Source organism: Bombina bombina, chromosome 1 (assembly GCF_027579735.1).
Source record: "Bombina bombina isolate aBomBom1 chromosome 1, aBomBom1.pri, whole genome shotgun sequence".
Taxonomy (NCBI): Eukaryota; Metazoa; Chordata; class Amphibia; order Anura; family Bombinatoridae; genus Bombina; species Bombina bombina.
This window is the reverse complement of record NC_069499.1, coordinates 977,668,500-977,690,679: the sequence shown is the minus strand read 5'-3', so window position 1 is coordinate 977,690,679 and position 22,180 is coordinate 977,668,500. Positions and strand designations below refer to the sequence as shown.

The window sequence follows — 22,180 nt, the reverse complement described above, 5'->3', positions numbered from 1 at the left end:
CTCCCTAAGAGAAAGGGGGGTGGGAGGGTGGGAGCTGAGTGCAAAGCAAAGAAGAAAAGGGGGAGGAACAGGGATAGGCCAGGGGAGGGTCCAGAGAGGGGGATAGGAAGGGATATAAGGGCTTACCTTTCTTTGTAGCATCAGTTTCAACTCTGTCTTTTTTCCCACCCGCCCATCCACTAGTAACAGAATTATGACATGGAGTATTAAAGCTGCCTTTTTTCTATTGCAGATATCCAAGCCTCAAAAAGGTCACGGAAAGCAATGAGTCCAATTGGAGAAATGAGAATGTCGTGCTAGTCGGTCGACAGAATTTGGCAAATATGTTATTAGTTAATTCATGGCCTATCCCCAACTGGCAGGTAGCGTACCAAACAGGCGTAACTGCGGTTGGTGGAAAGGGGAACCCCCCTCGGAGGCGGTAATTTGCGGCCAGTATTGGTGCACGGTTTGACCGAGTAACGCACAGGGCGTAAGTGGAAATATAGGTCTGCGACCCCGACGGGCAAGCCGGTAAAGTTTTCCACATGCGCAATGCAGCATTTTGGTGCGGTGTAAGTTAAGCACATAATAGGCTGGCTGGGGGAGCGCGGGCTCCCCCCATGTTTGACCGCAATTTAAAGGGGGGTTTAATTAGTGGACTCATTGCCGTTACTAATGTACCAAAATAAAGTGACCTTTTACAATTTTTACACTAAAACTGTGTTGTGTGTTTATTGGTAAGGGGATTTAATGAGGTGCTCAAAGAGGAGGTTGGCTATAGTGGGGACAGAGTTTTACGATGGGAACAGTTGGCCCTAAATCACTTACTATTCCTTGAAGCTCCTGCTCACAAACATAAAATACTTATCTATATCAAGAGTCCTGCAGAAAAAAATCTACGCTATCCCCCTAAAACTTCACTTCCAAGAGTCATCGTTCTCAATGACGAAAATTTGGGTGAGTTTACAGAGCGGGAGCTCTTACATGAAGTGGCCCTGATCTTGAGAAGCATTGTTCACTCCTCACTGACATACTCCTATTTGTTTTTGGAGCTGAGCTACAAACCGGAGCGCTTTCCCATCAATTACAGGTGAGTGCATAGAGTCAAATTCTCAAACACGAGCGAGTGGCCATCTTATGTTGTCCTATTTCAATTGCACATACGTGTAATACATGGCTTCAGCTCAAAGGACTTGATAAAGATGTCACGCTATTTAGTGTCGTTATATTCAGGGCTGCTGAACCCCTCCTCCTATTTCCCTAGCAATTGGGTCTACATACTGCTTTATCATATACACTAAAAGCTGATCAAATGCCATCTAACCTAACTTCATAGTGGCATGGAGTCTCTGGATAGATGGGAGAGCGCAGTCCTTCAAAACATGGAGAATCATTTTGAAGACCTCAAACGGAGCCTGCATAAAGTCCTGGAACATGCCAAGCAGTTACCACAAATCATACCGCCTTCATCTTAACATGGAGATTATTTACCAATATACCAATTTATGCAAGTGTTTACTATGAAAAAAGAGAGAGAGACAAACCTAACTACCAGGAACTGGCATATACAGTAGCTGAGCTGCCTTACATTATCTCCTGGAGCCCTCTTTCTGAAACTAGCTCTTCTTACTTATCCCAGGAACTATCTAGAGGGAGCATGCCACTTAATACTCTAAGTGTCTCTAAGAGTGACCCTGCAATCTTTTTTCCAGTGGACAGTAGCAGAAAACTAGAGAAATTGCCCTCATGGTTCTCTACACTAGACAGAGACTAATCAAGGCCACATAGTCAAACCACAGGAGCCATAGTTACTCCCCTACTGAATCTACATCATTACTTTATACTGTCACCAAAGGTCTGAAGTGGGCTTAAAATAAAATTGTTAACAGTATGTAGATTAGAATTATGCCAGTTTCCTATAATTTTTACTTGCTCCCTTGAAACTTTCACATCCTTCTAATTGATCATAGTGTTTCCACAATAAGCCCATGATGGCAGTTGAGTACTTGCTTAGCTCATTTTTGTGCTCTCTATGGTTCCAGTTCATTACACAAATTCTAAATAAATTTCATAAGCTCTAGATGCAACACATATATACATCTAAATGTCACATGTAGCTAGGGGGACCTTAGCTCTCCTTTTGAAGAAAGGGTAAAATTTACTTTAAGGCACAATTACTGACTTAGAATTAGGGACTATATATATTTATCTTTACATGTACATCCACACAATAAATATCTAATGTGATAAGAGACATAACTCACTTAAGTACCTATTCCTAATAGCTATACAAACTACTTCAGTATTGATGTTGCTGGCGGCCGAGGCAACAAACTATATAATGTAGAATTAGGTACATCAGTGTTTCTGTACGACACAAATGTAAGGTGTGGCTATTGCTCTCCCAACCAGTAAAGTCTCTCTGTGCTGGTTCATAGGGAGAATTGGTGCCGTATTTGAAGATTTGAAGAATGTTTGTCGACCCTGAGTCTCATGCAGATATGTGATGTACTATGTTGGTAATGTGGCACAAGTTAGCATGTATATTTACAATTGGTTAGGAATAAGTATTTTCCTCTTAATAAGATTTAGTATACTCTAGGGACCATGTTACTAAAGAGCAGCTTTAGTCATATTTAATCTGTTAGTCGAATGGGTACATCTTGATGTTATATTTTACAATGTTACTATGCCCATAATAGGTTTATTATAGTGGCCACGATGTCGGGGAGCGTCGGAAGAGGGGTTAATACATTTTAATAGTGGCAGAGATGTCCGGAGCGGCAGGTTAGGGGTTAATACATTTATTTTAGTATTTGCGATGTGGGAAGGCCTCAGTTTAGGGGTTAATAGGTAGTTTATGGGTGTTAGTGTACTCTTTAACACTTTAGATATGAGTTTTATGCTACAGCTTTGTAACTTAAACTCATAACTACTGACTCTAGATGGCGGTACAGATCTTGTCAGTATAGGGTATACCGCTCACTTTTTGGCCTCCCATGCAAACTCGTAATATGGGAGTCCCATTGAAAAAGGACTTTTTTAAAAGTGCGGTATTGACGTTGCGTGACGGCCAAAAAGGTGTGCGGTACACCTATATCTACAAGACTTGTAATAGCAGCGTTAGGGTTAAAAGCAGCATTATGAAGCATAACAATGCTTTTACACTCATAATGCCAAACTCATAATCTAGCTATATGAAAAAAAAAATAATAATATGGAAATGGGTTTTATATCTTATTTCTAAATTATTATGTGGCACCTTTGTTCTTTCCCCTAGGTATGTACTCATACTTACATAAACCATCTCTATAGTTTAAATACACATAAATAATTTAATAGTATCATAATAGTTTTCAAAATTTTAATATTTTTCACATGTAATATTTGAAAAAATATATGCAGTGTAGGGATAGCATAGTCAAAATTAAACTTTCATGATCCAGATAGATGGATCATGTCATTCTAATTTACTCCTATTATCAGTTTTTCTTCGTTCACTTGGTATCTTTATTTTAAAAAGCCGGAATGTAAGCAGCAGGTGTGCCAGTGCAGACTGAGGTTTTCTGCCAAAACCTCACAAAAATCCAAAATATATAGAATGTCCACAGCACCTTATGCATTGATGCAGGATTAAGGGCTGAAAGGCCCAAAATATGACATGTACTTCATCTTGTCCTAATAAAGGAATTGTCTTAAGAGTAAGGTGCTGTGAACATTCTATATCTTTTTGATAAAGTGACTCCAGTGAAAAGATCATATTATATATCCCATAGATAGACCAGAATTGTAATAAAGTGTACCTTTGACATCTAAAATCATCAATCCAATGCCTGTGCCTTTCCCACAGTGCATAACTGTACTCTTCTTCTGTCAGTAAGACCGATTTAAATTGATTTAAATCATGGTTTTCATTTTTACAATATGTTTTCATATTATTTTTCCAGTTATATTAGACCATTTCTGATTTTGTTATATATCATTTAATATGCATAGATAGATCATTGAAAGGAATTTAATTAATTGGAGTGAGCTATCTCCAGTTTAATTGCTTAATCATTCATATTTGACCATCTTTTCAGCTCTACTTTATTAAAAGTAGAAACATAATGATTAACTTAATAATAACAATTAAATTAGTTTTATTTAACAAAAACAATAATATTTTTTTATTTGTAATCCTTGCTCCTCCGTCCTCACACTTTGGTCCTTGTGCAGATCTGTTTCACTCCAAACAATCTTCTATTCATTAAGCTTCTTGAAACTTATTATGGGTTGATTCTGTGTACATAGATGTGCAGGGGAGCAATGGCATTAAAGGGACAGTAAAGTCAAAATTAAACTTTCATGATTTAGAAAGAACATGACATTTTTTAAAAATTTTCCAATGTACTTCTCTTATCTAATTTGTTTTGTTCTCTTGGTATCCATTGTTGAAAAGTCTGCATAGGTAGGCTCAAAAGCAATGCACTACTGTGAGCTAGCTGCTTGTCACTGTCTCACCCAATGTATTGAGCTTTGCTTTCCTTCAACAAAGGATTCCATGAAAATGAACCAAATCTGATAATAAAAGTAAATCTGAAATTTGAAAATTGTACGCTCTATCTGAAACCCAAAAGTTATCTTTAATGATTATGTCCCTTTAAGGTCTATTTATCAACTGTGTATGTTAATTTTATTACATTTTGCAGTGAAGAAGGAGCATGTTATTTTTGCAGACACAAATTCATAGTATTTTGAACTATGAAACCAATAATATGTAATAATATCTTCAAGATAATCTGATAGAAACCTGTGGGAGAGTATGACATTGTGAATGGATTACAGGAATTAATTTACCAACAAAGAAAAAAATTACAGCCATGAATATACAGCATCTTGCTATATAATTAAAAACAAATCTAGATTTCAGGATGAATAGCCTTTGGATTTTTAATGTTAAAAAGAAACTATATTTAGATAGATTTTTCCTCAAAACAAAAATTATTTAAAAAAATCCTATTTAAATAAAAAATAACTTTTTTTTTTATAAAATCATTCGCCTAGATTACGAGTTGTGCGGTAACAGGAGTGCGGCACTGGTATTACGGGTTTTTATCAACCCGGCGTTAACAGGCAAGAAGTGAATGTAGAGCAAAATTGCGCTCCACACTGCACTCCAATACCAGTGCTGCTTAAGTGAGCGGTGAGCTGGTTAAACGTGCTCGTGCACGATTTCCCCATAGACATCAATCGGGAGAGCCGGCTGAGAAAAAGTCTAACACCTGCCAAAAAGCAGTGTAAAGCTCAGAAAAGCAGCCCCATTGATTCCTATGGGGAAATAAAATTTATGTTTGATGAATGAAGGTACCTTTAAATTACGTCATCCAAGATTGCGTCCCTTAGATTCCGATTGGCTGATAGAATTCTATCAGCCAATCGGAATTAAAGTTGAAAAACTCCTATTGGCTGATCCAATCAGCCAATAGGATTGAGATCGCATTCTATCAGCCAATAGGATTTTTTCAACCTTAATTCCGATTGGCTAATAGAATTCTATCAGCCAATTGGAATCTAAGGGACGCCATCTTGGATGACGTCATTTAAAGGAACCTTCATTCATCAGACGTCATCCAAGATGGCGTCCCTTAGATTCCGATTGGCTGATAGAATTCTATCAGCCAATCGGAATTAAGGTTGAAAAAATCCTATTGGCTGATAGAATGCGATCTCAATCCTATTGGATGATTGGATCAGCCAATAGGAGTTTTTCAACCTTAATTCCGATTGGCTGATAGAATTCTATCAGCCAATCGGAATCTAAGGGACGCCATCTTGGATGACATCATTTAAAGGTACCTTCATTCATCAAGAAGACGTCGTCGGAAGAGGATGCTCCACGCCGGATGTCTTGAAGATGGATCCGCTCCGCGCCGGATTGATGAAGATAGAAGATGCCGTCTGGATTAAGACTTCTGCCCGTCTGGAGGACCACTTCTGCCCGTCTGGAGGACCACTTCTGCCGGCTTAGTTGAGGACATCTTGCCGCTTGGATGAAGACTTCTCCTGGTAAGTGAATCTTCGGAGGTTAGTGTTAGGATTTTTAAGGGTGTATTGGGTGGGTTTATTTTTTAGGTTAGGGCTTTGGGCTGCAATAGAGCTAAATGCCCTTTTAAGGACAATGCCCATCCAAATGCCCTTTTCAGGGCAATGGGGAGCTTAGGTTTTTTTAGTTAGGCTTTTATTTGGGTGGTTGGTTGTGTGGGTGGTGGGTTTTACTGCTGGGGGGTGGTTGTGTGGGTGGTGGGTTTTACTGTTGGGGGTGGGTTGTTTGTATTTTTTTTAACAGGCAAAGAGCCGATTTCTTTGGGGGCAATGCCCCAAAAAAGGCCCTTTTAAGGGCTATTGGTAGTTTAGTTTAGGCTAGGGTTTTTTTTTATTTTGGGTGGGCTTTTTTTTATTTTGGTAGGGCTATTAGATGTAATTAGTTTAAAGATCTTGTAATTTGTTTTTTATTTTCTGTAATTTAGTGTTTGTTTTTTTTGGTAATTTAGCTAATTTTATTTAATTTATTTAATTGTATTTAATGTAGAGAATTTATTTAATTGTAGTGAAGTGTTAGGTGTTATTTTAAATTATGCTAGGTTTTATTTTACAGGTAAATTTGTATTTATTTTAGCTAGGTAGTTAGTAAATAGTTAATTACTATTTAGTAACTATTCTACCTAGTTAAAAAAAAAAATACAAACTTGCCTGTAAAATAAAAATAAACCCTAAGCTTGCTACAATGTAACTATTAGTTATATTGTAGCTAGCTTAGGGTTTATTTTATAGGTAAGTATTTAGTTTTAAATAGGAATAATTTAAGTAATGATATGAATTTGTATTTAGATTTATTTAAATTATATTTAAGTAAGGGGGTGTTAGGGTTAGACTTAGGTTTAAAGGGTTAATAAATTTAGAATAGCGGCGGCGGCGACGTTGGGACGGACGATTAGGGGTTAATAAGTATAATGTAGGTGGCGGCTATGTTGGGGCAGCAGATTAGGGGTTAATAATATTTAACTAGTGTTTGCGAGGCGGGAATGCGGTGGTTTAGGGGTTAATATTTTTATTATAGTGGCGGCGATGTCCGGAGCAGCAGATTAGGGGTTAATACATTTTTTTAGTGTTTGCGATGCAGGAGGGCCTCGGTTTAGGGGTTAATAGGTAGTTTATGGGTGTTAGTGTACTTTTTAGCACTTTAGTTATGAGTTTTATGCAACAGCTTTGTAGCGTAAAACTCATAACTACTGACTTTAAAATGCGTCGGTATAGACTGTACCGCTCACTTTTTGGCCTCTCAGGACAAACTCGTAATACCGGCGCTATGGAAGTCCCATAGAAAAAAAGCGTTTACGAAATTTACGTAAGTTGATTTGCGGTAAGGCCAAAAAAGTGTGCGGTACACCTATACCTGCAAGACTCATAATAGCAGCGGGCGTAAAAAAGCAGCGTTAGGACCTGTTAACGCTGCTTTCTTACCTTAACGCACAACTCGTAATCTAGCCGATTGATTTTTCATATTTTTTTTATCAGTGTTCTCCACAAAGAATGTTGTCAACTGGGTGTCGTTATGAAATAGCCGAGTGTGTGTACTGTAATACTTTACAATGTTATAAAATTTATACCATTTTCTCTTATGTTACTTAAGCTATCCAAAGCACATTCATTTTATAATTTAACATAAATGGATTTAATAATAATTTGTACAATAAACATTGGGGGGAAATAAATATATATGTATACCTAATAATTATGTAGTGTTTGCTGGCCAGCTACATTTTGTTCAGTGTCTCATATACCTTAGGGCCTTTGTTGTTTATTATTTTCTGGGTGGTGGCTCTTCCATATATTTCACTGTCTTGAGTTAAATCTACAGGAAGATCATAATCAGAGTTAGTCCTCCAGGCTCATATGTGGGAATGACGTTGAGGTACAGTCTTCGTTTCCAATTTTCCTGCCTAATGATGTGAGGATTCTGGAGTAGAACTTTCATAAGATCTACTTGGTTTTGATGATGTCTAATGTTTCTTAGTAATAGACTGATGATAAGATCTAATAAAATAATTTTCCTTTCAATGCATTAAAAAATAAAGCAAGTTTAACCTCTAGAGTGTAGAGGAAAATAAGTTGTCTGTACTTGTTTTTCCTCTTTATCCTCTTCAATCAAGTATTTACAGCAATTTTGTGAGAATGTTTGATGAAGTCACATGCAGTAAGGAATAGCTCAGAGGCAGAGGCACTTCCATATAGCTTGTTATGCAGAGGGAATATAGTACACAGCTAGGGTTGACACCTTTTATAATTAGATCCCAATCCACATAGAAGACGTTTAACCATGGTTGTATCTTTATTTCTATATTAAATCTTTGTTTTTAACTTTGATCTGAACCTTAAAAGTACCGCCCATGTTGGTAAAATTCTGTCTTGGTGGCAAACCTATACAAAGCCCATATCTCACCCCTCCCCCGGGCATTGCTAGGTTGCAAACAGACCAAAAGCTTTCTCTACCTTTTAAAATTCAACCGTATTGCCCTTCCCAATGCCACCATACTTATAGTTATAATAATAAAATAGTTATTATTATTATTAAACCTCTTCCAGCCCGTTACAGAGCGGTTATCAAACGTTTCTTTCAGATATGTTAGAGTTGTGATTAAACCCTTTCTGCTATTGATTATTGTTAATGCAATTGATTTAATTTAAAGGTAGATTTGTCTTTTGTCTCTTTACTCAGATTTAAAGTTCATGAAAATAAATCTATCAGCATTCCAGTTAAACAGGGATGTAAACAAATGTTTATATTATTATATACATAAATACATTTTCATATGCAAGGTTTTGTACATAATTCAGGTTAGAATGCCAGTGTTCACAAGATTTAAATTCTCCAGGGCCCCAATTCACTTTAACTGCTGAACAAATATATATATTTTTTTAATGTTTTGAAGTCTTTATTAAAATAAATAACATAGTATACAACAGGTCAAATATTTAGGAGATCAATCAGTTTTGCAAAACATACTGAAGAAATAATGGCTATCCATAGTAATGTCACAGGTATTACAGTGTTCTTTCAAAAACTCGCCGGCATGGAGGGAATCTCTCCATATTTTTGGGGGACTTTTTTGAGCATTATTTTGCAATGTAGGTGTCTTTCCTTCACATTCAGAACCCTGCATAGAGAGATAAACAACTCTAAAGAACAAAAAAAAATGCCTTTTTAAAACTCTTTGAGAGACGTATTAGATCATCTCGCCAGAACATAGAGGTTTAGATCACCAGGCCCCAAGTGAGAACAGAAGTCCGTATATCACAGGCATTTTAGAGGAGAAAGTAGATACAAACCAATAATTACAAAACATTTACTGTATAACAAAAAATATAATATCAATAAAGAAAACAAACAGAACAAAACAACACAGTTCCCAATGGAAAGGAGAATTTAATAGGTTATACTGTAAATATGTTCTATGTCGACAATGAAAAGTAAATTTAAAGTCCAGCATATGTGCCTTGTGCATTTAGATTCATACGTAATCCTTATTGTAGAATGAAAGACCCATCAAAAGGTTGGGCGGTTGGGACGAGACTCCCATACAAACATCATATCATAATACAGTTCTAAAGTATTTGTGACAAAATAATGGTATCTTTCTAACTTTAGGATTTGTTGGAATTCTAATAACAGCAGGAATCTCTGCTAAACCAACTTTTACCATTCACGTAGTGATAAATATGGACATTACATTGATAATGAACGCACTGCTCTCTATAATTGTACTGAGTATCTACACACTAATTAGTACTTACTATAAAATAATAAGAACCATAGTGAGCTTTATAATTCTATTGAGCTGTATAATGGCACTGATAATGAGCATGCTGCACTGTATATTATGAAGAATATCTATACTCTGATAATGAGCACATTATGCTGTATAATAGTGATGGGCATATTCCTATAAGGAGCATGGTGAGCTGAATAGCAGAGCCAAGTATCAATGCACCAACAATGAGCATGCTGTGCTTCATAATGGTAATGAGTATCTATACAATAATAATTACTATGCTGTACTTTATACATTTGATGGGAATCTGCACACTATGCACTGTTATAGGATACATACATTAATAATGAGCAAATTACCCTGTATTATGAAATTGAATATCTGTTCCCTAATATTAGTGGTGTTGGGGGGGCATTAGCCCCCCAACATAATGGCTGGCCGCCTAATGTGATGGTCACTCTGTTTTCCCACCTCTCTGTACAGTATCCCCTAGCTCTGCCCAGCCCCATCAAAGAATCGGCCAGTCCAGTGCACAGACCATCCGCTCCCACCCAGGGTGAGAGGGGCACCTGCCCTGGGCCCTGCATTGTAATCAGGGATGAGGATATGAGAAGATGAAATGAATATGTATATCCTGTATTTAATTTTTTGTATAAAGAGGTGTAATATATAGTGTTATTCTTTATACAGGATACACTGAATATTGGGACAGAAGGGCCATACTGGGGACAGAGCATACAGGTGGAGGGGGATTAATGAGTTGGGTTTAGGGGCCACACAAATTGCATAGGGCCCCCAAATGCTAAGGGTGACCCTGCTCCCACTCATCCTGTTACAACCCTCGCCTGACAAAACACCAGTGGGCTTCTGGGAAGTGCCCCCAAATAATTAAGTCCTGGAGGCACAGGGACAGTCTAGTCAAAATTAAACTTTCATGATTCAGATAGGGCATGTAATTTTAAACAACTTTCCAATTTACTTCTGTTATCTAATTTGCTCAATTCTTTAGATATCCTTTGTTGAAGAAATAGCAATGCACATGTGTGAGCCAATCCCACAAGGCTTCTATGTGCAGCAACCAATCAGCAGCTACTGAGCATATCTAGATATGCTTTTCAGCAAGTGATATCAAGAGAATGAAGCAAATTAGATAATAGAAATAAATTATAAAGTTGTTTAAAATGACATGCTCTTTCTAAATCACAAAAGAAAAAAATTGGGTTTCATGTCCCTTTAAGCACATGGCACTATGTTATGATCATGTTTCACATCACTTAGAGTGAAAAGTACTATCCTTTTTTGAAAGCTTTATAGTCTAAATATCTACCAGGCATTAACCACTTGATTGCTAGAGAAGACTACAACACATTAATGTGCTCTCTGACAGCCAAGAGGTTAAAGCTATGAGGCCCATTTATCAAGCTCCGAATGGAGCTTGAGGGCCCATGTTTCTGTACATCTCTCTAAAGACCGCTGCTCCATAACCCTGTCTGCCTGCTCTGAGCAGGCAGACAGAGATCGCCACAATTCAACCCGATCCAGTGCGATCGGGTTGATTGACACCCCCCTGCTGGTGGCCGATTGGCCGCAAATCTGCAGGGGGCGGCGTTGCACCAGCAGCTCACAAGAGCTGCTGGTTCAATGCTGAATATGGAGAGCGTATTGATCTCCGCATTCAGCGAGGTCTGTCGGACCTGATCCGCACTGTCGGGTCAGGTTCCGACAGACCTTTAATAAATAGGTATCTATGTCTCAAGCTAAGATCTCAAATATTATATAGGTGAGTAGCTTACCTTTAAAGGGATAGTAAAGTCAGAAATAAACTTTTATAAATCATTACATTTTAAACAATTTTCCAATCTACTTCTATAATCTAATTTGCCAAAGTTGGCTCAGGCGCAGCAATGCACTATTGGAAGCTAAATGCTGATTGGTGGATGCACATATATACACTTTCATGATTCAGATAAAGCAAGCAATGAAAAAAAACCTTTCCAATATACCTCTACTATCAAAATGTGTACAATCTTTTTATATGCACACTTTCTGATGCTCCAGGTTCTACCAGGGGTATATTAAGGCATAGGCCAACGAGGCCGGTGCCTAGGGCAGCAGATTTTTAAGGGGCAGCAGAAGTTTGAGTCCCTAGGGCCACTCTACTGAACTCAGGGCCGGGTGGCTAAATCAACCAGGGCACGGCTATTGCTATCCTATGGGATTGTATGTGGGTGCGCATGACGTGTTGGCAGTGGAGGCGGAGCTCACTTGTCCAGCCTGGCCTTGACTGAGAGGGAATGCGGTATTCTTCCTGGCTCCACCGCGTGATTGAGACTCACACAGACTACACAGTGCAGTGTGCACTACACCATGACCACTGTGAAACACATATACCTTTCTCCCTTCAATACATCTTCATTAGGCATTACAATACTTAAAGGGATTAGTCACTAAATACTTTTTGTCTATCTGTCATACATGCAAGGAATAAGTATTTATTGCTGAATCTATACAACCATGTGACTTAAAACACAACTAAAAATATGTTGTATGCATTTAATACATTCAGAAACAATACAAGTATATACTTTATTATGATTGTATCATGTGACTTTATCCCCTACTGTTGTATTTTTTAAGTACTTTTAAAGGCCAGTTTGCATATTCATTACATATTTATCCAAGCAGATATTTTGTTTAAATAACTGTCAATCACCAAAGAAACAACTACCTACTGACAAACTATCAAACAGTGAAGGATATTTTTTTCTGATATAAACACTTTAATAATCTGGGGCGCGATCCGATATAGATCGCAGTTTGCGGTGCAAGCGAGGGAACCGGCGTCGCCCGCAGTTTCAGCTCGCAACTCGAGCTATCCTATATAAGTCGCCGTCAGATACTAACGTGCCGTAAGTCTGACAAACCAGCGATGTCCAGAAATCTGCGCAAGTACAAATTTCTGGCGTCGCTAGTGACTTGCGGCACGTTAGAAACTGCCGGCGCCTATAAAACCTGACTAAAGTCTAAAACACCCGCACTGTCTAACACGCCTCCTAAACATAGCCCGACAAGTCTAACACGCCTCCCTAACAAAGCCCGACACGTATAACCCTCTATCCGCTATCCCCCCTCACTATCCTAACAATAAAAAAGCTATTAACCCCTAAACCGCCGCTCCCGTACCCCGCCGCCAGCTATATTATATCTATAACCCCCTAAAGTGAGCCCCTAACACCGCCGCCATCTATATTAAAATTATTAACCCCTAATGTAAGCCCCTTACACCGCCGTCATCTCTATTAAAATGATTAACCCCTAATTTAATCTACCTACCCCGCCGCCAGCTATATTATCTATATTAACCCTAAGTATATTATAGTTAATATAGGTATTACATTATATATATTAACTATATTAACCCTAATTATATTAGGGTTAATATAGTTAATATAGTTACTATAGTATTTATATTAACTATATTAACTCTATCTAACCCTAACACCCCTAACTAAATTTATATTAAATTAATCTAATTCATTTATAAACTAAAATGTTCCTATTTAAATCTAAATACTTACCTATAAAATAAACCCTAAGATAGCTACAATATAATTAATAATTACATTGTAGCTATGTTAGGGTTAATATTTATTTTACATGTAAATTGTTAATTATTTTAACTAGGTATAATAGCTATTAAATAGTTATTAACTATTTAATATCTACCTAGTTAAAATAATTACCCAATTACCTGTAAAATAAATCCTAACCTAAGTTACAAATACACCTACACTATCAATAAATTAAATAAACTACAAACATCTATCTAAAAATACAATTAAATTAACTAAACTAAATTACAAAAACAAACAAACACTAAATTACAAAAAATAAAAAAAGATTACAAGATTTTTAAGCTAATTACACCTATTCTAAGCCCCCTAATAAAATAATAAACCCCCAAAATAAAAAAAATTCCCTGCCCTATTCTAAATTAAACAAATTTCAAAGCTCTTTACCTTACCAGCCCTTAAAAGGGCCTTTTGTGGGGCATACCCCAAAGAATTCAGCTCTTTTGCATACAAATACAATACCCCCCCCCCATTACAACCCACCACCCACATACCCCTATTCTAAAACCACCCAAACCCCCCTTAAAAAAGCCTAACACTACCCCCCTGAAGATCTCCCTACCTTGTCTTCACCACACTGGGCCGAACTCCTGATCCGATCCAGGCGATGTCGTCCTCCAAGCGGCAAAGAAGAATTCTTCCTCCGGCGATGTCTTCCTCCAAGCGGCAAAGAAGAATTCTTCCTCCGGCGACGTCTTCCTCCAAGCGGCAGCAAAGTCTTCATTCTTCCGGCGACATCTTCAATCTTCTTTCTTCGCTCCGCCGCCGCGGAGCATCCATCCCGGCCGACTACTGAACTACGAATGAGGTACCTTTAAATGACGTCATCCAAGATGGCGTCCGCCGAATTCCGATTGGCTGATAGGATTCTATCAGCCAATCGGAATTAAGTTAGAAAAATCTGATTGGCTGATTGAATCAGCCAATCAGATTCAAGTTCAATCCGATTGGCTGATCCAATCAGATTGAGCTCGCATTCTATTGGCTGTTCCGATCAGCCAATCAGATTTTTCTAACTTAATTCCGATTGGCTGATAGAATCCTATCAGCCAATCGGAATTCGGCGGACGCCATCTTGGATGACGTCATATAAAGGTACCTCATTCGTAGTTCAGTAGTCGGCCGGGATGGATGCTCCGCGGCGGCGGAGCGAAGAAAGAAGATTGAAGATGCCGCCGGAAGAATGAAGACTTTGCTGCCGCTTGGAGGAAGACGTCGCCGGAGGAAGAATTCTTCTTTGCCGCTTGGAGGAAGACATCGCCGGAGGAAGAATTCTTCTTTGCCGCTTGGAGGAAGACATCGCCGGAGGAAGAATTCTTCTTTGCCGCTTGGAGGAAGACATCGCCCGGATCGGATCAGGAGTTCGGCCCGGTGTGGTGAAGACAAGGTAGGGAGATCTTCAGGGGGGTAGTGTTAGGCTTTTTTAAGGGGGGTTTGGGTGGTTTTAGAATAGGGGTATGTGGGTGGTGGGTTGTAATGGGGGGGGTATTGTATTTGTATGCAAAAGAGCTGAATTCTTTGGGGCATGCCCCACAAAAGGCCCTTTTAAGGGCTGGTAAGGTAAAAAGCTTTGAAATTTGTTTAATTTAGAATAGGGCAGGGAATTTTTTTTATTTTGGGGGTTTATTATTTTATTAGGGGGCTTAGAATAGGTGTAATTAGCTTAAAAATCTTGTAATCTTTTTTTATTTTTTGTAATTTAGTGTTTGTTTGTTTTTGTAATTTAGTTTAGTTAATTTAATTGTATTTTTAGATAGATGTTTGTAGTTTATTTAATTTATTGATAGTGTAGGTGTATTTGTAACTTAGGTTAGGATTTATTTTACAGGTAATTGGGTAATTATTTTAACTAGGTAGATATTAAATAGTTAATAACTATTTAATAGCTATTATACCTAGTTAAAATAATTAACAATTTACCTGTAAAATAAATATTAACCCTAACATAGCTACAATGTAATTATTAATTATATTGTAGCTATCTTAGGGTTTATTTTATAGGTAAGTATTTATATTTAAATAGGAATATTTTAGTTTATAAATGAATTAGATTAATTTAATATAAATTTAGTTAGGGGTGTTAGGGTTAGATAGAGTTAATATAGTTAATATAAATACTATAGTAACTATATTAACTATATTAACCCTAATATAATTAGGGTTAATATAGTTAATATATATAATGTAATACCTATATTAACTATAATATACTTAGGGTTAATATAGATAATATAGCTGGCGGCGGGGGTAGGTAGATTAAATAAGGGGTTAATCATTTTAATAGAGATGGCGGCGGTGTAAGTGGCTTACATTAGGGGTTAATAATATTAATATAGCTGGCGGCGGTATAGGGGGATTAGATTAGGGGTTAATAATTTTTATATAGGTGGCGGCGGTGTAAGGGGTCAGATTAGGGGATAGATAAGGTAGATGACAGCGGTGTAAGGGGTTCTAATTAGGGGATAGATAAGGTAGATGGTGGCGGTTTTAGGGGCTCAGAGTAGGGGGTTAGTTTATGTGGATGGCGGCGGGGTCCGGGAGCGGCGGTTTAGGGGTTAATAACTTTATTAGGGATTTCGGGGGGGGGGGGGATCGCGGTTGACAGGTAGATAGACATTGCGCATGCGTTAGGTGTTAGGTTTATTTTAGAAGATCGCGGTTGACAGGGAGATAGACATTGCACATGCGTTAGGTGTTAGGTTTATTTTAGCAGCCAGTTTAGGGAGTTACGGGGCTCCAATAGTCAGCGTAAGGCTTCTTACGGCTGCTTTTTGTGGCGAGGTGAAAATGGAGTAAGTTTTCTCCATTTTCGCCACGTAAGTCCTTACGCTGCATATTGGATACCAAACTGCGCTGGTTTGGTATACCTGCCTATAGCCCAAAAAACTACGGGCGACGGCAGAAATATACGCGCGTAACTTCTAGGTTACGCCGTATATGTGATACCAAACCCACGCAAATATTGGCGTTGCCGGCTTTTGCGGGCGACGATTTTTATCGGATCGACCCCCTGACTTGCAAAATAATGTATTAATATAAATATATATATATGTGTGTGATCAGAGTGAATGCAAGCCCTGAAACATCTACTTAAAAAGACATTTTATTTTTTATTTTTTACACCCTGCCCCAAAAATATTATGTCTAAAAAAAGGCCTTAAACCTGGGGTGGGGTGGGGTGGGGGGGGGCAGCAGAATTCTGAGTGCCTAGGGCAGCACAAAACTTAAATACGCCCCTGGGTTCTACTGAACATGTCCAAAGTTCATAGTATATACGTATACCCATTTTTGTGATTAGCTGATGACTATCAAATGCTACACGGAGAGGGAATTTGGATTAACTTTTAAATTTGCCAGAAAATTTACTACAGAAACTTGTACTGCTCGTATCAAATTCAAAGTAAGTGCAATGCCATTGACTTTTTACTGGATATTGTTCAAGTGTTTAATGCTACTGTATTTAGTAATCTTTAACAGAGGCACTTGCAGAAACATTGATGCTACAGCCCCTCCCACACTATAGGCCTGACAGAGTAGCAGACCTGCGCCCTTGTGCGATTCAGACTGAACTTAAAGGGGCAGTCTACTCAAAAATAAATTTACTTTTATCATCAAATTTGTTTTGTTTCTTTAGTGGTATTTTTGAAAAGCTAAGCCTAGCTAGGCTCAAACTGATTTCTAAACCATTGAAAACCGCCTCTTAGCTCAGAGCATTTTGAACGTTTTTCACCGTTAGACGGTACTAGTTCATGTGTGTCATATAGATAAAATTATGCTCACTCCCGTGGAGTTATTTAGGAGTCTGCACTGATTGGCTAAACTGTATGTCTGAATGAATTCTATCAGCCAATTGGAATCTAAGGGACACCATCTTGGATGACGTCAATTAAAGGAACCTTCATTCGCCATTAGTCCGTCGGAAGAAGAGGATGCTCCACGTCGGATGTCTTGAAGATGGACCCGTTCTGCACCGGATGGATGAAGATAGAAGATGCCGTCTGGGTGAAGACTTCTGCGGGCTTGAATGAAGACTTCGGCCGGCTTTGTAGAGGACTTCTTGCCGCTTGGATAAAGACTTCTCCTGGCTTCTTGGAGGATGGATGTCGGATCTTCAAAACTGTAAGTCGATCTTCAGGGGTTAGTGTTAGGATTTTTTAAGGGTTTATTGGGTGGGTTTTATTTTTATAGATTAGGGTTTTGGGCTGCAAAAGAGCTAAATGCCCTTTTAAAGGGCAATGCCCATCCAAATGCCCTTTTGAGGGCAATGGGGAGCTTAGGTTTTTTTAGTTAGCTATTTATTTAGGGGGTTGGTTGTGTGGGTGGTGGGTTTTACTGTTGGGGGGTATTTGTATTTTTTTTTTTTTTACAGGTAAAAGAGCTGATTTCTTTGGGGCAATGCCCTGCAAAAGGCCCTTTTAAGTGCTATTTGTAGTTTATTGTAGGTTAGGGTTTTTTTATTTGGGGGGGGGGCTTTTTGTTTTCATAGGGCCCTTAGATTAGCTGTAATTAGTTTAACCCCTTAATGACCGGACCATTTTTCTTACCCTTAATGACAAGGGCTATTTTTACATTTCTGCAGTGTTAGTGTTTAGCTGTAATTTTCCTCTTACTCATTTACTGTACCCACACATATTATATACCGTTTTTCTCCCATTAAATGGACTTTCTAAAGATACCATTATTTTCATCAAATCTTATAATTTACTATAAAAAATTATAAAATATGAGGAAAAAATGGAAAAAAACACATTTTTTCTAACTTTGACCTCCAAAATCTGTTACACATCTACGACCACCAAAAAACACCCATGCTAAATAGTTTCTAAATTTTGTCCTGAGTTTAGAAATACCCAATGCTTACATGTTCTTTGCTTTTTTTGTAAGTTATAGGGCAATAAGTACAAGTAGCACATTGCTATTTCCAAATCACTTTTTTTCAAAATTAGCGCTAGTTACATTGGAACACTGATATCTGTCCGGAATCTCTGAATATCCCTTGACATGTATATATTTTTTTTTAGAAAACAAACCAAAGTATTGATTTATGCCCATTTTGGTATATTTCATGCCACCATTTCACTGCCAAATGCGAGCAAATAAAAAAAAACGTTCACTTTTTCACAAATTTTGTCACAAACTTTAGGTTTCTCACTGAAATTATTTACAAACAGTTTGTGCAATTATGGCAAAAGTGGTTGTAAATGCTTCTCTGGGATCCCCTTTGTTCAGAAATAGCAGACATATATGGCTTTTGCATTGTTTTTTGGTAATTAGAAGGCCACTAAATGCCGCTGTGCACCACACATGTATTATGCCCAGCAGTGAAGGGGTTAATTAGGGAGCTTGAAGGTTAATTTTAGCTTTAGTGTAATGTAGTAGACAACCCAAAGTATTGATCTAGGCCCATTTTGGTATATTTAATGCCACCATTTCACCGCCAAATGCGAGCTAATAAAAAAAAAAAAAGTGACATTTTTCACAATTTTAGGTTTCTCACTGAAATTATTTACAAACAGCTTGTGCAATTATGGCACAAATGGTTGTAAATGGTTCTCTGAGATCTCCTTTGTTCAGAAATAGCAGACATATATGGCTTTGGCGTTGCTTTTTAGCAATTAGGAGGCCGCTAAATGCTGCTGCGCACCACACTTGTATTATGCCCAGCAGTGACGGGGTTAATTAGGTAGCTTGTAGAGAGCTTGCAGGGTTAATTTTAGCTTTAGTGTAGAGATTAGCCTCCCACCTGACACATCCCACCCCCTGATCCCTCCTAAACAGCTCTCTTCCCTCCCCCATCCCACAATTGTCCCCGCCATCTTAAGTACTGGCAGAAAGTCTGCCAGTACTAAAATAAAAGGTGTTTTTTATTTTTATTTTTAAAATTATTCAGCTGTGATGGACCCCTGCCTTAACCCCCAACCTCCCTGATCCCCCCCCAAACAGCTCTCTAACCTTCCCCACCTACCTATTTGCCACCATCTTGGGTACTGGCAGCTGTCTGTCAGTACCCAGTTTTCCCCAAAAAATGAAGTTTTTTTTGTGTTTTTTATTTTTATTACAGTTTTTTTCTGTAGTGTAGCTGCCCCCCCAATACCCCCACTCCCCTAACCCTACCAGATCCTATTAATTTTTTTTAAAAAAAAGTTTTCTTCCCCCCTCCCTCTTAACAGTAATCATTGGTGGCAGTGGTTGCTGCACACGCCCACACACACGCAGGCCACCCTCCGCACACTCCCAGCATCCGGCGTGCACAATGCACTTGCAGGAACCGGATGCCGGGTAGCAATGGGCCGCCCACCCTCCTCCCTTGTAAGCTCCCACCCACCAACGAACGGCACCATCGCTACCGGTGCAGAAAGGGCCACAAAGTGGCTCTCTCTGCATCGGATGCTTTTTAAAGGGTATTGCAGGATGCCTCAATATCGAGGCATCACTGCAATACCCTGAGAGCTGCTGGAAGCGATTGCAATCGCTTCCAGCACTCTCTTAGACAACTGACGTACCAGGTACGTCCATTGTGAATAATTGACAGTTTTTGCAGGACGTACCTGGTACGTCAGTTGTCATTAAGGGGTTAAATCTTTGATAATTTATTTTTTATTTTTTGTAACTTAGTGTTTATTTTTTTGTGTAACTAAGTGTTTGTTATTTTTTGTAACATACGGCTAGATTACAAGTTTTGTCGGTAAAAACTTGCGGTGCTAACGAGCCTTTTTTTTCCAGCGCACACTATAAACAACGCTGGTATTACAAGTTTTCTGAATGGCTACGTTATCCTCTGAAAAGTGAGCATTGAGCAAATTTAGCACCACTTCTACCTGTAATACCAGCGTTGCTTACGGTAGCGGTAAGATGGCAAAACGTGCTCGTGCACGATTTCCCCATAGGTTTTTTTTCAGCCAGCTCAGCCCCATTGTTTCCTAACACCTGCAAAAAAGCAGCGTTCAGCTCCTAACGCAGCCCCATTGTTTCCTATGGGGAAACACTTTCTACACCGTAACATGAACCCCGAGTCTAAACACCCCTAATCGTACACTTATTTAGCCCCTAATCTGCCGCCCCCGACATCGCTGACACCTGCATAATATTATTAACCCCTAATCTGCCGCTCCGTAAACCGCCGCCACCTACATTATACCTATGAACCCCTAATCTGCTGCCCCTAACATCGCCAACACCTACATTATAGTTATTAACCCCTAATCTGCCGCCCCCAACGTCGCCGCCACCTACCTACAATTATTAACCCCTAATCTGCAGACCAGACATTGCCGCAACTTTAATAAATGTATTAACCCCTAAACCGCCGCACTCCCGCCTCGCAAACACTAGTTACATTTTATTAACCCCTAATCTGCCCCCCCAAACGTCGCCGACACCTACCTACAATTATTAACCCCTAATTAGCCGCCCCCAATGTCGCCGCTACTATATTAAATGTATTAACCCCTAAACCTAAGTCTAACCCTAACCCTAACACCCCCCTAACTTAAATCTATTTTTAATAAATCTAAATAAAATTACTATAATTAAATAAAATTATTCCTATTTAAAAATAAATACTTACCTATAAAATAAACCATAAGATAGCTACAATATAACTAATGATTACATTGTAGCTATTTTAGGATTTATATTTATTTTACAGGCAACTTTGTATTTATTTTAACTAGGTACAATAGCTATTAAATAGTTAATAACTATTTAATAGCTACCTAGTTAAAATAATTACAAAATTACCTGTAAAATAAATCCTAACCAAAGTTACAAATACACCTAACACTACACTATCAATAAATTAATTAAATAAATTAACTACAATTATCTAAAATAAAATACAATTAAATAAACTAAACTATAGTACAAGAACAAACAAACACTAAATTACAAAAAATAAAAACACTAAATTACAAATAGCCCTTAAAAGGGCCTTTTGCGGGGCATTGCCCCAAAGTAATCAGCTCTTTTACCAGCCCTTAAAAGGGCTTTTTGCGGGTCATTGCCCCAAAGTAATCAGCTGTTTTACCTGTAAAAAAAAAGAAATACAATACCCCCCCAACATTACAACCCACCACCCACACACCCCTACTCTAAAACCCACTCGATCCCCCCTTAAAAAAACCTAACACTACCCCATTGAAGATCACCCTACCTTGAGCCGTCTTCAGCCAGCCGGGCACCGATGGGGCAGAAGAGGACATCCGGACCGGCACAAGCCTTCATCCGATCTGGCCAGAAGTCTTCATCCGATCGGGGCAGAAGAGGTCCTCCATCCAGCAGACGTCTTCATCCAAGCAGCATCTTCTATCTTCATCCTTCCAGCGATGAGCGGCTCCATCTTGAAGACCTCCGGCGCGGAACATCCTTCTAGGCCGACGGACTAACGACGAATGAATATTCCTTTAAATGACGTCATCCAAGATAGCGTCCCTCGAATTCCGATTGGCTGATAGGATTCTATCAGCCAATCGGAATTAAGGTAGGAAAAATCTGATTGGTTGATTTAATCAGCCAATAGGATTGAAGTTCAATCCGATTGGCTGATTGGATCAGCCAAAAGAATTGACCTTGCATTCTATTGGCTGATCCAATCAGCCAATCGGATTGAACTTTAATCCTACCTTAATTCCGATTGGCTGATAGAATCCTATCAACCAATCGGAATAAAAATTAGGGGTTTTAGAGTAGGGGTGTGTGGGTGGTGGGTTGTAATGTTGGGGGGGTATTGTATTTCTTTTTTTTACAGGTAAAAGA

The 22,180-nt window shown here is 38.6% G+C and overlaps 1 long non-coding RNA gene across 1 annotated transcript in view; it reads right to left on the bottom strand.

The window, feature by feature from the left end:
• Positions 1–8,933: 8,933 nt before the first annotated feature.
• Positions 8,934–22,180, bottom strand: part of LOC128653984 (uncharacterized) — a 40,257-nt gene continuing 27,010 nt past the window's right edge. The window contains exon 2 of the long non-coding RNA XR_008401417.1: positions 8,934–9,179. This is a non-coding gene — a long non-coding RNA (uncharacterized LOC128653984). The remainder of the gene's footprint in view (positions 9,180–22,180) is intronic.